Source organism: Bombus vosnesenskii, unplaced genomic scaffold, assembly GCF_011952255.1.
Source record: "Bombus vosnesenskii isolate JDL3184/JDL3185 unplaced genomic scaffold, Bvos_JDL3184-5_v1.1 scf7180000013301, whole genome shotgun sequence".
Taxonomy (NCBI): Eukaryota; Metazoa; Arthropoda; class Insecta; order Hymenoptera; family Apidae; genus Bombus; species Bombus vosnesenskii.
Window position 1 is genome coordinate 436513 of NW_022882950.1, and position 16437 is coordinate 452949.

Consider the following 16437-nt stretch of genomic DNA (forward strand, 5'->3'; position numbering starts at 1 on the left):
TCTAATTTATATTTAATGTTTCTAGAAAACTGTGTTTATGTTTCATTTAATTGATTTTTCAAACGTGATAAATCTAATTTTATAGGCGAGGAAAGTTGTTTAATGAAATTTTTGTAATGAATTTCTCATCGAGTTTATACATCGAATTTTTATTACGCGCGGACAAAATTTTATTTATTCCATTTAATTTACCTAAAAATCCTGTTTGATCATTTAAATCTATTTATTCTGTAGAACATTTTGTAATTTTAGTTTCACGGATCGTATAATCAATTTTTTCGTAATAAATTTTTATTGAATTTTTATTACATTTATTTCTTCTATAACGTATTTAAAAATTCTCTTTGGTTTAATCTATTTGTCTTCTTTAAAAGAGCTCAACAGCTTCTGTTTTACAAATTTTTCACTTTTTTTTTTGAAATACGACAGTATCGAATGATAATTAAACTGTAAATTAATCCTTCCGCCGGAAAAATTAGTTTCGTTTTGAAAAATCGAGAGGCTCGGTATTTCTAAGTACTTGGTGAGGCTTGATAGCTATGCTACAATGTACAATGTACACAGGCGAGTGGAGACAAAGCTGCTCTGGAGAGATTCAAATTCAGGATCCTTCTCTGTCATAGACAAGCGTATTACCTCCCAGTCTCCAGCTATACTGGTAGCTCGCGTTATCGTTAGCCGGGATTTTGCTCGTAAATGACAGCTGCAAAAAGGAGAGTGACCGTGCTTCTTTGTGTCCAACATAGTGGCGATATACCAACGATATTAAACCTATTTCCATTTATTTCTCTATCCTTCTTTACGTCCAAATTTCAAATTATTCGCCGAATAATCATACAAATGAATCGAATAAGAGTAATTTAACCCTGTTGTTCGTATTGTCTCTATAATTGATCACAAATGAATATTATATTTCAAAAATTATTATTCAAATGCAGATTATTTTGAAATATTTGGTTATAGTATCATTACTTGGTAATATCGTTTGGTATAATTCAACTGAAATTTAAATTGAAGCGCTTTAAGTTCAATTTTCGACGAATTCCAAGTCCCGTTAGAATTGATAATTATAGTCGCTCGCAACCCTAAGGAATAGGCGTTTTTCACAGAAAAAGTACGTGAGCGGCAAAGCATCATAGGGAATGTTCAATTCAAAATGGCGCACTGCCAAATAATTCGCGGAAGCTTCGAGTCAACGAGAGAAATGTGAAAGAAATAAAGGCGACGATTTTCACGAAACAGAGGCACCCAGTATCCATACAAAGATACGAGAAACACGAGTACGAAAGAAACGGAGAAAGAATGCCGTGGATTGCAATCGATAAGAAGGAAGAGATGCGGAGAGATAAAGGATGCTAGCCACACGGTGGCACGCAAGCGAAATACACTTTCGAAATACAGACGGAGGATTATAATCTGAGATTTCCTTCTCCCTGGAACGAATAATCGACGGTTTCCTGGAATTCGAGTCAATGGAGGGAACCGCGATACATTTTTAATCGAAAAACTATTCGCTGGATTGTTGGAAATATTCGAGGAAAAGATTCAACAACGATCTCCTCGGTAGTTTTCTACTAATGGAGTATTAACGTTACATAAATTTCGCAGTTGTTAATTCATCGTCAGAACCTCGTCAAACCTAATTTAAATAAAAGTAATTGAAATTCAAATTAATTCAAGATTGTGTTTTTTACGTAGTCCGTGGACATTGTATCTCGTTTCATACCTTCTCTTCGTCTATGTAGCTTCACTTCGTTCTTCGTAGTAAATTTTTAATGGACCATCGTACGACGTATCGAGACTCGTTACTGCAGCCACCCAGACGGATCCCCGCCGTTATTTGTCTCCGAACGCGAGTTTTATAAAAAGTCGCGGAATTCGGTATAAAATTCAGTGGAAATTAACGCGCTCGCGGTTGGGGTGATTTCAAAGAAACCGGAGCCCCTTTAGAGACGATGGAATCCGCGATAATTATCGCGGCCAGGGATTTTTTCTCGCGCCTCGATATTATTTTCAACCCCTATCCGCGTGTTTCTCGCTCGAGACGCGTCTGTATCGCGCGCTGTAAAGGATAGAGGGGCCGGAAGCGTCAGCATCGACGTGAGATTAAAAAGTATCAAACAGAAAAAAAAGAGAAACGAAACAGGCAGGGAAGCAGAAAAGAATTGCATCTGCAAAGTTACACATTTGCAGCGCAATTAACGAAAGTTTCAATAGTACGATGCAAGAAAACAACGAGTCAACTCGGCCGATCGAAGCTTCGTTGCGATACCATCGAACGTTGTCGGGGCTGGAACCCATCAAAATCGAGCAAGAATGCTTTTAGCCGACGGTTTTCCGTCGCTCGACCGCCGAGCCGCTTCCGATGATTCAATTTCCACGCGGAGTATTTGCGAATAAACGTTGATACACGGCAATCGGAATGTTTAATAAACAGCGATGCGGAGTACGGGCCTGCTATCTCGACGGGTAATCGTCGATTGATTTTTCCCGATTCGTTTTCATTCCCGGCCGTGTCATTGTTTTCACTTATCTTGTCCGTTTTAGTTGCAGCTTTCCTTTGACAATTCGTTACGATTCAATCGACGAATATTATCATTGTGCATTAATAATTATCTACAATTTTATTCCATCATATTAACCCATTTGAATTTCACAAAATTCAGACACCTTCCCCAGTCAGCAATAACATCATCAAATTGCATCTCTATCCGATTCCTATCCAAAATCCTATTACCTAATAATTCATGAACTAATGCTATTAATAAATTGACAAGATATGAGGTTACAGGCGTCTCATTGGTAATATCGAAATTTCACGTTTACAGCGGAATATAATCAGATGATACGTAATTTGTAAAATTTACTTGTCAAACTTCGTTCGCTCGATCATCAAACGCATATCCCTGTTATATAAGAATTATTATTCGGCTTAGACTTGTAGCTTCTTATCCATAAAATTTCGCTTAACGATTTCAATCGAATTATATGTATAATTAAACGTGTCTTCTATCCTCGCCAACAATAAATCATAAAATTCAAAGAATTCGCAGCGAAACGTAAAAGGCTCGTTCGTCTATTCATCATCGCCTACAACATATACACACCGTGCTGATAGCACGGTCAGTAACAATGCTCGAATCATAATTGCGCGTGCACATAATAATTGCCGGGACGTTTATGCAAATGCATAACTAATAACTGGTCCGAGGCCGCGACCGTGCATTCATCGAAACGTTATTACGGTTAATGGACGGCCGTGTCGCATGTTTGTGTCGCAAAACAAATCTTGTTGGCCGCTTTGTGTGCCATGTATCCGCCTATAGTAATACATTGGGGCGCGAGAGGTTGGAACGGAAGGGTGAAAGGGCGAAGGAAGAGAGAAAGGAGGAGGATTGGCGCTGAGATCCGCAAGCATCTCGGTGACGATACCGGTTGGCAGACGAAGAGCGCGGCCTGTTCAGCGGCCCACACGACGACATTCAACGGGAATGACAATGCACACTCCGCTGCACTTGCTGCTTAATGTCATCCTCAAGCCGTGCCTAGTACCATTAGTGCACGCGTACATGCACCCCTCCCCAAGCCCCATCCTCCTCGCCAATGTACGAGAGAACGCGTCATTGTCGCGGCTTGCGGTCGAACCTGCGCGCGCCAGGGGCTGCTTTCCATTCTTGGGACAATGACGATGCCTGCAACCCTTCAACTGAGACTGGCCACTGGTTCCAACTACGGATGTTAAGGCGTTAGCAATGGCTGGCTTTAAGCCAGGTTTACGATGTAGTTTCCTTGCTATCTTTGAGTGTTTGATTTTCTATATGCATTTTTACGCTAACATTGTACACCGTTGGTTCAAAACTTCTTCGATTAGCTTCTCTGGAGACTTAGAGATAGCTCAAACCCTCGCGAGGTTTCGTCTGTATAACGTGGAACCTGTCTGTGCGGCCTAATCCGAAGCAGTCAGTCAACCCTAAACTGACCCTGACCGTTTCTCCCACTCGGTACGTGCTGGGTAATTCAGTTGGAATTCAGATGCCTTTGCGAATGTTTTAAGTTTTCTCCTTACGCTTGATATTCGTCCTGACAATTCTGTACAATATATATCTATATATAGAATTTGTAAAAGTAGAAGGATAGTAGAAGTGAATATTTCAATTTTAGGGTGTTGCTTCGTTGGTTTGAATTCAGAAGGAAGATATCAAGGTGTTGGTACGGAAGGAAAGAGGATAATGGTTCGGGTAATTACACGATCGGTAGGTGGCACCTGCAGTAAAGTAATTATGGGGTGCAGACGATGTTGGGCTTTTGAGACTTGATAATTGACGATAAGAACCTGCTTCGGGGAAAAGCTTCTTGATAGCTGTGGTACTGGTAGTGGGTCGGGGGCTTGGTTAAGTCTCTGATTAATGTTATTTGGTTTGTAATTCGAGATCTGTTATTGAGAAATAGAGGTTCTTGGTGAAAGAAGGGTAGTCTGTAATGTGGATTCGAAAGGTAAGTGTGGTTAATAGATGGTGATTAGGAGCTGTGAAGAATTATTAACGATACGTCTTAGAAAATTCAAGGTAACTGACTTTAATTGTTTTATAAAATCTAGGAAAGAGGATATTGTTACGCGATTAAAAATTTATCGAGGCGTTTATAAATGTAACTCGAAATGAGTTGGATTCGATATCATCGAATGGAAAATTAAATCTCTCATCGGTCGAGCATCCTGTGATCAACAGCGAGGAGAGAAGATTTTTCTTCTGTAGCTTTGAGTACGTTCATCAGTGTAAGGATTAAAATTACGGTCTTTGATCATCTTTAAGCCATATTACTAACATTAGAATTAATTACTAACGATTAAAGTATGAAACTTGTGCCGGATTTAAATGAAAATTATATGGAAAATGGATCAAACGTGCATTGTTGTAAAAACGTGCATTTTCACTATTCTAGTAGTTTATAAAATTATTCTAGTATTAAAATTAGAGCACAGTTTAATTCAAATTAATTAATTAATTAATCGAGTTTCAGGAAAAGAATCGATTCTAAAGCTGCACATTTGTTAATGATTGACCAAAAACTGTTGCGTTTAATAGAGCTCAATTTGAAAAGATAGGAAGAAGAAAATCGAAACTCGAAACTTTCCAACGAAGTTAGAACTCGCGTCGGAAACATCAAATACAAACGAATCGCATCCGGAAGCTTTCAGTTTGTCGTCATTCGATTCAAAAGCGCCGAATTCGGAAGATTTCGAGCTGAAAGCTTTCTACTTGTTGCCAACCACTCTGCAATCCTTAAATTCGCACGAACTCACTCGGAAAACTTTCCAGTTCTAACTACTTAATTCGAAACATGAGAATTCGATGAAACTCGAAAATTGCTCAATTTTCTGCTTCAATCTTATTTTAGCTTATTTCAACGTGTTGCGTTTTATTAAACTATACATTTTGATTACAGGAAAATTTCTTTTTGTGTGTGTTTTTTTTTATTCAAAGCTTCGACGTGGCTGTTGCAATTGCAGATAGACATCGCGATTTAATTCACCGGAGACAATTACCAGGGTCGCGTCGTTGCAACAACGAGTCTTTCTCGCCGTAGAGCCCTGATAACGCTTATGATGCATCGTGGCAGCGATAAGGCGGTTGTCCTTAAAAATGTTACATCGCAACCACTGCCGTTGCGCGTTGTCTCGAAACGAAAAAAAAGGGCAAAAAATGAGAGAAACTTTCATGAGAAGGCTGACGGAAGATACCATCAGAATTTTCAAATTCGAACTCTGATATTAAATAAATTATCCAGGAAGTTGACTTATTAAACAAAACTTCTGATAATTGTCTCAAATGGAAATTAAACTTTCTTTCTTACAATTACAAATTATTATTATTCATCAGTTTTCGTAACAATACCATTATTTACAAAAATAGTATACCAATGTAAAAAATATGGTATGTAATATAATATGAAATAAACAATTTTAATTTGCAATCCTTGAGTTCGAACGAGTTCGTTCTGCAAATTTTTCAATTCTAATTTTTAATTCGATACGTGAGAAATTGGTAAGATTCGAAAAATCAGAACATTGTAAAATAGGCTTAATTCCATGGACAAGTGAACATTGCCACTTGAAAAGTACGTAGATACGTGTTGTACGATGTGATACCATTAACTACAAAGCGAACACACAAAAGGAGCTTGATCGAGGTGATAATTGAAATGCCACACGGTAGAAAATTCCACTAGACCTCAACAACACAATCCATCAGAACGTAGAGTCGTACAAATATGCATTCGCCTGTCTAGTTAACAGTAATGGTGAAAACATCGGCGTTCCATGAATAGTTTATTATATAACCTCTGGTCATTGAATTAGGACCAGTGAAAATTTTCATCAATCTCCCATCCTCGTCTTTTTTTCTAGTAACAATAATTTCGATAGCCAAAAATGATTCGCCATTTAGCATCGCAATTAGAAAAGAGAAATTCTTGTAGTATCTGGTTCTTCTTCAATGACCAAGGAGTATATATAATTGCAAATCGAGAAGATATCATCGTGTTTCGACTAACCATTGAATCGTCAAGGATTCAGTTAAGCAGTTTGTTCCAGGCCTCGGAATTTCTCTAATTCGTGTTGAATATGCGATTGACGGCCTAACGCCCATTCAAGTTAAACTTAGTTTCCATGCAATCCAAGCTATAACCATTTACGAAATAATTCGTACGTAACCGGGAACCGGAAGCAGACCGAACCTCGACCTAACTTAAATGAAACCGTGGAGCCATCGCAGACATCGCCTACCTTTAACTTACCCCTAACTTCCATCTAATTTGAGGCTAAGTAACGTGTACTTGGGTGTCGACAATTGGCAAGAATCTACCGAAACACAGGCTCGAATATTTACTTCGTTTCACAAGATATATCAACAATAATTCGCTGTTGCTTTAATTCTAGGCCCGGGGCAGGATATCGAAACATCGTACGTACTATATATTCGATGGTACAAATTATCATAGTCTTTGCTTCGTTCCAGCGAGACCTACTAGAACCCTCCGTACCGTTCTGTCAAACACTCGAGAATCTCCGATCAAAACCACTTTCTATAATATGCAAATTAATCGCATTTTTATCTCTCACTAATTGAACCAAACCTTCTGTAACCATTTCAAATCTTCCATTCCGCGCACATTCCACCTACCCAAAAACGTTAATTCCAGTCTCACATACAAAGAATCCATCCATCGTTCCCTCTGCTCTCGGCTCAATGCCACACCCCCTTCTCATCATCTCCGTATCCACGTTCATTCTTACAGAAAATCATCAGCCACCCTGAAACCCTAAACATTCTCAGGATCCGGCTGCATTTGAACGAAGAAGAACCGTGCGATTTCCTAAATCCACTGCCTCGGAACTCACACCCTCACTGACACTGCGAACAGAGAAACAGCGTGGCTGGTAGGACGAGATAGAGACAACCAGAGCGGAGATATCCCGGGCACGAGCGCCCGACAGAAATACAATAATCATACAAGCCGGTACATGGCCCGCATAATGGGTTCGTCGAGAGGCCAAAGGAATACGAGTATCGGAGGCGGGCGAAGAGAGACAGGGAGCAGGAGCGCAATCTCGTCGGGCGGTCGCGCATAAATTCCACTTGGATCGACCGTTTGAAGGGCCGGCCAACGGGTCGCATTCGCCCCCGGTCTCGTGGTCTCTTCTTAATATCTAAAGAGCTGGCGCCACCCTCGAGGATACTCCATCGAGGCTGGCGTAATTCGTCTCGGTCTTCTTTCGTCGCTCGTCCCACCAATAGATCAGTGAACCTTTTTCTTAATTTCGCCGCTTCGGAGCTTAAAATCTGCTTCCCTTTCGGATTTTTACGGCGTGCTACGGGTTTCGTCTCTCTTACACAAGGGAGTGTAGTTGTGGCTAGTACTTTGGGAAAGAGAATGATTTCTCGAAGAGAACGGAGGGAAGATGGTGGTGAAATTTCGAGATATTTTAAAGTGAAATTAAAGAGTTACTTTGATCTCTGAGAAAGTGGTTTGTTGGGAATCGAATGAAATGCCGGACGATGTTTATAAAGGTAGAAATAGTATTGTATAATTACATTTAGCTAAGTAGGTTATTAGATTTCTAATTAGAAACGAGATGGACCTTTCGCGAACTGTAGGAAAGGAACAGTGGCAGAATTGTGAGAGATTTTTAGAAATTATTGAAAGGTGTGACTTTGATTTTTGATAAGGTAATTTATCTTGAATCGAGTTAAGTGTTGAGATATTTACAAAAGTGAAAATTACATTATGTAACCGAATTTAAATTGGTAAGTTATGTATACAATTATATAATTGTCATATGATTGTGGTTAGGTTTAACGTTGTATACCTGTATTTAGATTTAAATTTAGAGACAGACTCGAGACACAGTAAGGTCTGATAGGGGTTTAGATCGAACAATTTGTCCACGGTTGTCGCTCGTTTTATCTTACGTGTCGGTAATATTATTAACTTTGTTTGATAGAAATCACGGCGCATTTATGACGACGAATTAACGGGAACAAGAGGGGGCGAGGAGGCTGTTGGTATAATCAATAAGTTGAGCTTGTTATATGAAACCGATTGATATACACAGAACGAGCAAGGTGTGCGGAATATAAATGTTTCCGCACCTAGTGGGAATAAAACCACCATGTTCAAATCAGTAGCCCTGAATCACGAAGAATTGCCTATCTGAAAAACTCCATTTCAACCTGTGTCGATGTTGAATAGCTTCCGTTACAAACTTTTGTAATCTTTTCTTGTGTTATTTAAGCATTCTTTTGACTTGAACAGATGCAATATATTATACGTACAAAGGCATATTTAATTTTAATCATATAAAAAATAGTATTGAGAGATAATGTTCATCGCACGAAATACAAGTTAAAACAACATAATATTCTAAAACTATATTGTAATATTTGGTCCAAATCTTCGTAAGCTAACAATATTAATTGAGGATTAAAAATTGCTCTCTGATATTCTGGAAAATCTTTGAGAGGTATCGAAACCGCAAGTCGCGTCGTAATGACAGAAGTGGGTCGATAAAAAGGGCGCAACTAATTCAACTCAGAAATTCAAGAGTGAAAAGGGTAGCAAAACGCATAAAGAACGGCAGCTACCAGGAAAATTGAACGGACCACCGCTTCTGGAATTTTCATCGAATTCTCCTCGTGTAACGAATATCGAATCACTGAATCGTTCATCGATTGATCGACAACCAAGATGGGGGTATTGGGATTGGGGATGCGACCAGCTGGAAATCCGGTCGGCTAAGGGTGCTTTTAAAAATTCAGTCAGTCCGTTCGAGGGATGTTTCAACAGAAAAAAAAAGTGTCGCTGTTTCTCGCCGAGGATGAAATGTTGAAATTTACCTATCTCTCCCCCTTGATGTCTCTTTTCAAGACAAACATTCCAAGGAATAAGTGTTTATCCTCACACCGGATCGTTTGCCATCGATAATTTGAATTTTTCATTCTTTCTATATTTTGGTTTTAATTCTGCTTTGCTCAAAAGGATTCAGGTAACACGTAGCGATAACAACTATTGGACGATATTCTAATAATACTTGGAAATAAATAAAGTAAAAATAAGGTGGCAGAACAGAGGGTTAAAAGCCAAATCCACGACCTTTATCGCTAGAATCTTTTCTGCTGTGGTAAATATTTCTTGCGGTGACTTTGAGGATGAGTTAACTCAATCTATAGCGAACCCTAATTTCGCGAAGCTGTCGTTGTTATTGCTGCACGAGGTTGCGTCTATTACCCCCGTGGATAACGTGATACATCGCGTCTGGCTTTAATGTCTTCTGGCTGCCAGTGAAGCGATGAAATTCGCGAATATCGAGGCGCTCGATGGGTTGTGTAACATGTTCAACGTATTGCTGGTTGAATAGTCGGGAAATTCAAAATGGCGGTCGTGGGCAGGTGCTCGATGTTCTATGCGGGATTGTATTTTACCAGATTAATTCTTATGAAAGCGGTAATTGTGAATGGCCTAAAAAAGTATTGCCTCGCCATTGTATTTGCTACAATAGCCACATATTAATTAATTGGATTTAAGTATATTAAATGTTGTAGTATTGGGTGGTATTTTTATACAACTACAAAAATTTGAAAATTAAATTTCGTTATCGCGCTATATATGAATTTCAAATGAAAAAGTCTTTCGCGGCTTTTTTTTTCAGTGCGATTGATAATTCGTTTTGTTTCCTACGAAAATTCACAATTAAATAGAATAAATGGCTTCTTTCCGTTCAAAGAATATTAACGAGACAATTTATTTTCTAGAATATCTTTCTCGATATCTGTCTAAAGTGATTTAATAAATTATAATTCCTATTATCAAATGCTTCTCTTAAACGATTATTAAATATAACGTTGCATCAACACTCAGAAGTTATACGTTATTCTATTCGAGATCTCCACATCGTATATTAGAGCCATCGTCGATCGCGATCGCGACAAAGCTTGCTCTTTATTTTTTCGCCGTTCCTCTCACGTTATGTACGTTTAGAATTACGTACATGTCACATGCAATTTACCGACGCGTCTGTTTAGCGACGGACATCGTGACAAACAATTAATTAACAATATCAGCCAGTTGTGAGCGGGAGTAAAGAGCAATTTGATCGTTAAATTCGATTTAAAAGGCTGTCCAAGCTGACACGACCCCCGCAACCGCGCTTTTGCACGCGTTTCCCTTATTTTTTCTCTTGTCCCCATTGAACGTTTTCAACAATTTCTCTCGTCATCGTTCCCAGCGTTCGTAATGGAGAGATAAATAAAATATACGCCAGTCGATGGAAATCATCGATCGCTACAATGACAAATGCCTTTTCTCCTTCGAACAATTGGACACGCGACGAGTCAAACGCGGAATTATGCGTTGACAATGTTTCGAAACTTTTCAAAAATTTCATGATTATAATTGATGATTGATGTAATGATAATTGAGAAATAGCACGAGCGTAACCTTTGATTCACGATACGTGCGACGAGCTTCATGGAAATTACAGTGACTGACTGTTAATTTTTTGTCAATTTCTCAATTTCATTGCACAAGTGTACGACTAATGTTTCATCCTTATCGATTTAAACATAATCGATGTTGAAACCAATTAAAATTATAATTATCGATTTAAACTTAACTACCACCAATAATAGAACTACAATTTCCAAGTTATACAATTTACTCCATCCACCACATTGTCTATATTTTCCAGAGTGCTCCTCTATTCGTTCGATTAACGAGAAATTCATTTTCCTCGTTGTATATCGCGTAGCCGGTGGGTACTTTTCGATAAAGATTTCTCGTACGATTAAAACGTGTTTGTCGAATTGGACGTTAAAACGTTCCGTTGTGCGAAAGCGACTAGCTGAGACGTCGCAGTAAGCATCCTTTGTTAGCATTCCACAAGGGGATAAAAGTGAATTGAAATGTCGAAGAAAGCGAGTGGCAAGAACGTAATTGAACGTTTATCGGCCACAATAACTCGGTTTAAAGGGGCCATACCCTGTTTATTCGACGTTGAACCGCGAGCTAAAATTCATATCGAACTCTTACATTGTTAGTTCATCGTGAAGCGATTTTCAATAATAGACTCGATATAAAAACCAGAAAAATTGCGATGTATCAGTTTCATTTTTTCGCTTTTTTTTTCAAAACAAAATAACTTTCTATACGTACAATCTAAACTCTACCAATAGCGTGGTAAACTACGAAGGTTTCACGGATTACTAAAATTATTCGATACTGGTTCGACAAGCGGCGAATAAAGTATCGCGAATAAACACCAACGAATATGTAAACAGACAAATGAAGAGTGTCAAACTGAAAAATGCAAACAAACAAGGATAGAAAGAAACTCGAACGTAAACAGACAAACTGAAATTGTAAACGAATAACACCATTACGTAAACGAGTGGCGAGTGGGGAAACCGGGAAATTTTTCACGGATAAAAATTAATCGACATTTTGAGGACGAAACATTTTTTTAATCGCTAAACGGAATCGTTTGTTCGAGCTACTTCAGGTGATCGTATAAGTGATGACAGAAAATCTCTTTCTTAATCCGCAGCCTTATATCACGTTATCCGCCACGTGAGAACAACTGACAACTACTTTCCATTAGTAAACTTTGAATAATGGTATATTCTTGTAAAAAAATATTTATAGAAAGATGTCGCGTGTATCTATGAAATCGGCCAACCCCCAAAGGGATCATTGAATTATTCGAAATTAATGTTAGCGGGAGTGAAAAACGTGAGAGAGCGAAACAAACGAAAGAAAAAGAAAGCGGGACAAAGAGTAGATAGGGATGAGGGAAACCGCACTCAAAGAGTAACATCTCCCACGAGATCGACGTTCCGCGGCGCTTTTCCACGTTGGATTACGAATAACGGCGTTGTTTCAATTTACCCGCGACCACCAACGCCGTCACGCCTTTCGTTCGAATGTCAAAGTTACTGGGAATCTCGCTGCTGCCTTTCGGATCGGTTCACGACAAAGCCACGCTGGTGTTTGAACGATCACCGAAATCGTACTTTGAAGGCTGTTCCGCTTTTGTCCTTGTACGATGCTAAACCAGCGAATCGGTTCGATGGTCCCTTTCTTGGTTTTTGCTGCGGTTGCTGGAGGATGAATCTGTGCTTTGAGTAACTTCGTTTGTTACTGGCTACGTTGCGCGAAAGTTCTTTTATTAAGAGAAAGTATCACACTCGGTGTCACTTGAGATTCTGAATAATTTGTATGCTAAAATTTATGTACGCTTTTTATTTACGGGGCTTGTAGTTAAATCTTCGAATATAAATCGCGTGCTGATATACAGCGAGGGGTTCATAGCGAGTTGAAACGAGGACATGTGTCGTATCTGTTCAATTTTTGGCTTTTCTATGTCAACAATTTCAGTTTCTGCAATTCCATTACCTTCTAGTATAATATCGTGTGCATTACACGTATTCACATTACGTGGTAACATATAAAACATCTGTTACCTACGATTGAAACAAATATGCTTCTGCTTTCTACCAGAGTCAGTTTATTAATCCATATACCACGTCGTTGGGATCGACACACTTTTGCCATCACAATACAATATTTTCCTATCCCTGAAAAATATCGCTGTCCTGGATTTTACAAGATTTTCGCACATCGTCCTTCGTTTTAGAAAAGTATAGAAAAGAACGGTGGATAGTGCATTTCGTTATTAACATTCTTTCATTCATAGTATTTACTTTGATCGAAATTAATAACTGCTATCAACGTTAGACGGAATTCCACCATAAGAATTCCATGAATTACGTTCATTCGTTCGGTAGCAACGACGAAAAAGTTGACAACGAACCCGGAATTAACTTCTTTAAGCCAAGCCCTGCTGCTTTCTTCGCGGCGACTGTCTCATTTAAGTCGTGAAACTTCATAATGAATCTAAACTCGCCGCTCTTAACCTCTCGACTGCGGCAAAGTGAATCATACTTCTTTTTTTTTCGAATGACGGTTTAGTCTCATTTAGTCGACGGGAAAGCACGCTATCGCCAGAAGTTTCCTGTGTCCGCCCCAAACGCGGTTTCCAACGAAAGAATTTCAAGCTTTTGCACGCTATTACGGAAACTCGATCCAATTTTAAAGCACTTCTAAGACATCTTCGACTTGGCGCAAAAACACAAAGATCGTTGCAAAGACAGCGAAGCTTGACAAGAATTTAGACATTATTTCAGCTTTTCTGCCGAAAGATATAAACTCAGATATTATGAAATATACTTGATGAGAGGCTCTTATACAACCTGCTTTAAAATGAAAATTTTTAATCAAAGAGCGAAACTTATTCCAATCTGAACTTTCTTTTATATAACCTTTTTTTTATAAGTTTGCCGATTCTAGTTTTGAGTTTTAGCTAGTCCGAAATAATCTAGGTAAGCTTGCATATGTTTCTGAACGTTGTACATTGAATAAAGTAAAATGTAATTGTTTCGAGAATATTATCAAACCAATTAAAAAGATAATAGATTTTTCGAACAAGATTACATATTATTAAAAACAAATATCAAGTGCTTTATCAGGGTAAAATGATTAAAACAAAATTGTTGTGGAAGAATTTGTTATATTAGCAAAAATACCGAATGCAATAAAGCAAAGAAAATCACGCTGTTCTCAACTAAACCTCAAAAGTTTAACCTCGAACTCTGTTGAGAACAATAGAACACTTCACGAGAGGTTTGGGAGGGTGCAGAGACTAGCAACGCGTATGCGTGCATCGCGGAAACGAGAAAGGGCCACTCAACCTGCCGCTAACAACTTTAAAAGTTCCGACTAAACGAGAAATTGCATTAAATTGCGTTTCAACCGAACCCTTTCCACCGTAGCCCGTCCTCCATTCTATACGCGACGCTAATGCTCCTCGCGGTTGTGGTAATCCTTCTGCGAATCACCCGCCATGTTGTGTTACATTCTCCCCAATTTTTGGTCGTCCAACGATTCGTAATCTCGAATTTGCGATGATAAATCAGATTAGAACCGAGGATTTCTGGATGCAGATTTCAGTGTGACGTGTTATCTCGCGTCATTTTGAAAAAAAAAAAAAAAAAATGTTGAGAATTGTGGATCTTAATTGCCGAAATAAAAGTAAAGGAACACTAAGGTTGCACTTAGAATTCATATTAAAATAGTTTTAGATTTATTTAATAAACGATTTCCAGGATTTTCGTCGATATACATTTGCACGCGTCTCAGCACTTTCTTTGTCTCACTATCTTCCATACCACACTGCCAACGGAACCGTTACATTCGTCTGTTTTTCGAGATGCCGCGCACACACATACTTCCACACACTCATATTCTCATACGTGTCACTTCTACGCGGCCAATATAGTCTAGCACACAAAATGATACATATCTTAATAAAAAAAAGAGAACACGAAGATTAGAAAGTATATCTTTGAAAGGAAACAGTCACATTTCCAAGTTTGATACCATGTCGAATCCTTTATTTATCTAATGATAATATCCCATATTCTTCGACAAATCTTCTTTCAACTTTCTCGTGAAAAAGAAATGTTTCCAAAATTTCTCTTTATACGTCAACGACAAGTTAATTAGTTGGATAGCAGGTTGTTTCCAGAAGTAGTTAGAATCGAGAACCAGTGGAGCAGAAAGAGAAAGGGAAGGAGAGTGAAAGAGCAAGAGAGGAGGTGCAACGTTCGGTTGAATTACGCTTATAATCGGCGAATACCGCTCGAATCGAGCTTTGAGTATTAATTCCACGACGGGCTAATCTCCCCCAACTTTTTACGACTCTGTTCGCCGTCGTTATTTTCACTCGACCCGCCCGCTTTTCAAGTGAAAATACCTGCTTCGCGGTTGACGTTGGGCCAATTCGTGTGCCTCTACTTCCGCGTGGACTCACGGTTTTTATTCGCCCACCACCCGCTCACTTGGATCAAAAACCATCCTCTGTGTCGCGTTTTTTCGCTAACGATCAAAGTCTCGTTATGCGAACGGCAATCACATGGTTGAGATCGATTTCTTGGAAAGTATCAAGAAAGATTGTTCACAGCTTCAGTTTAACTTTTGGTTTAAGGACCAGATAGGGAAATGTTGGGAAAAGTTTCGGAAATGTTATAGCGTTGAGAAACGTATAATAATTTGTCGAAATTTCAGAATACAAAAATCTACTTTCTATAAAATTGTCCAAGAGAAATACATTACGAGATACAAATGTCAGCCGTAAAACTTTCTTGAGAGGTCTTCAATAAGATCGTAGGTCGCAGGTTGTAATCCAGAACTCCGTGAATGGAAGGACGCGTGTCAAAGTGCGATTTCAACAGTGAAGACGCGCTAATGCCTCGTCTATTTGGCCTGCACGCGTGGATTCAGCTTTGATCCACGAACGTGTCTCGCCACGCTGACTACACGGTTAACACGCCCTGTGCACCTGTAATTTAACTTCCTGTACTCGTGTGCGTACCACAATCTTCTATATTGATGACGTTTGACACGAATGAAATTCAAGGTCACGTTTCGCGACTTCACATCGTAGTTTTATTTCCCTCGAGTAATATGCTTAGCCTGAGATGGTCGCGACCGACGAACGTCTTATTTTACGAAGATAAAGTCAAGAGCTAAATGAGAAACACTTTTACTCCTACGAAACCGTAAAATTCGTTTCAAAGAATGAAGCGTCCCATCCGAAAATGAAGTGAAATGTCTGTATACATGAAACTCCTATAAAAGTTGTGCATAAAAATTTCTTCAAACATTTATTACGTTGTAGGATTGAAGTGACGAAAAAGAATATTTAACAACCTCTTAAAATTTACAAATCCAATAAAAATAATAATAAAAAAGAACAAACGTAGAGAATTCAATAAAATAAATGAACAGAAAGAAACATTCTATATGAATTGTTCTTAATAGATC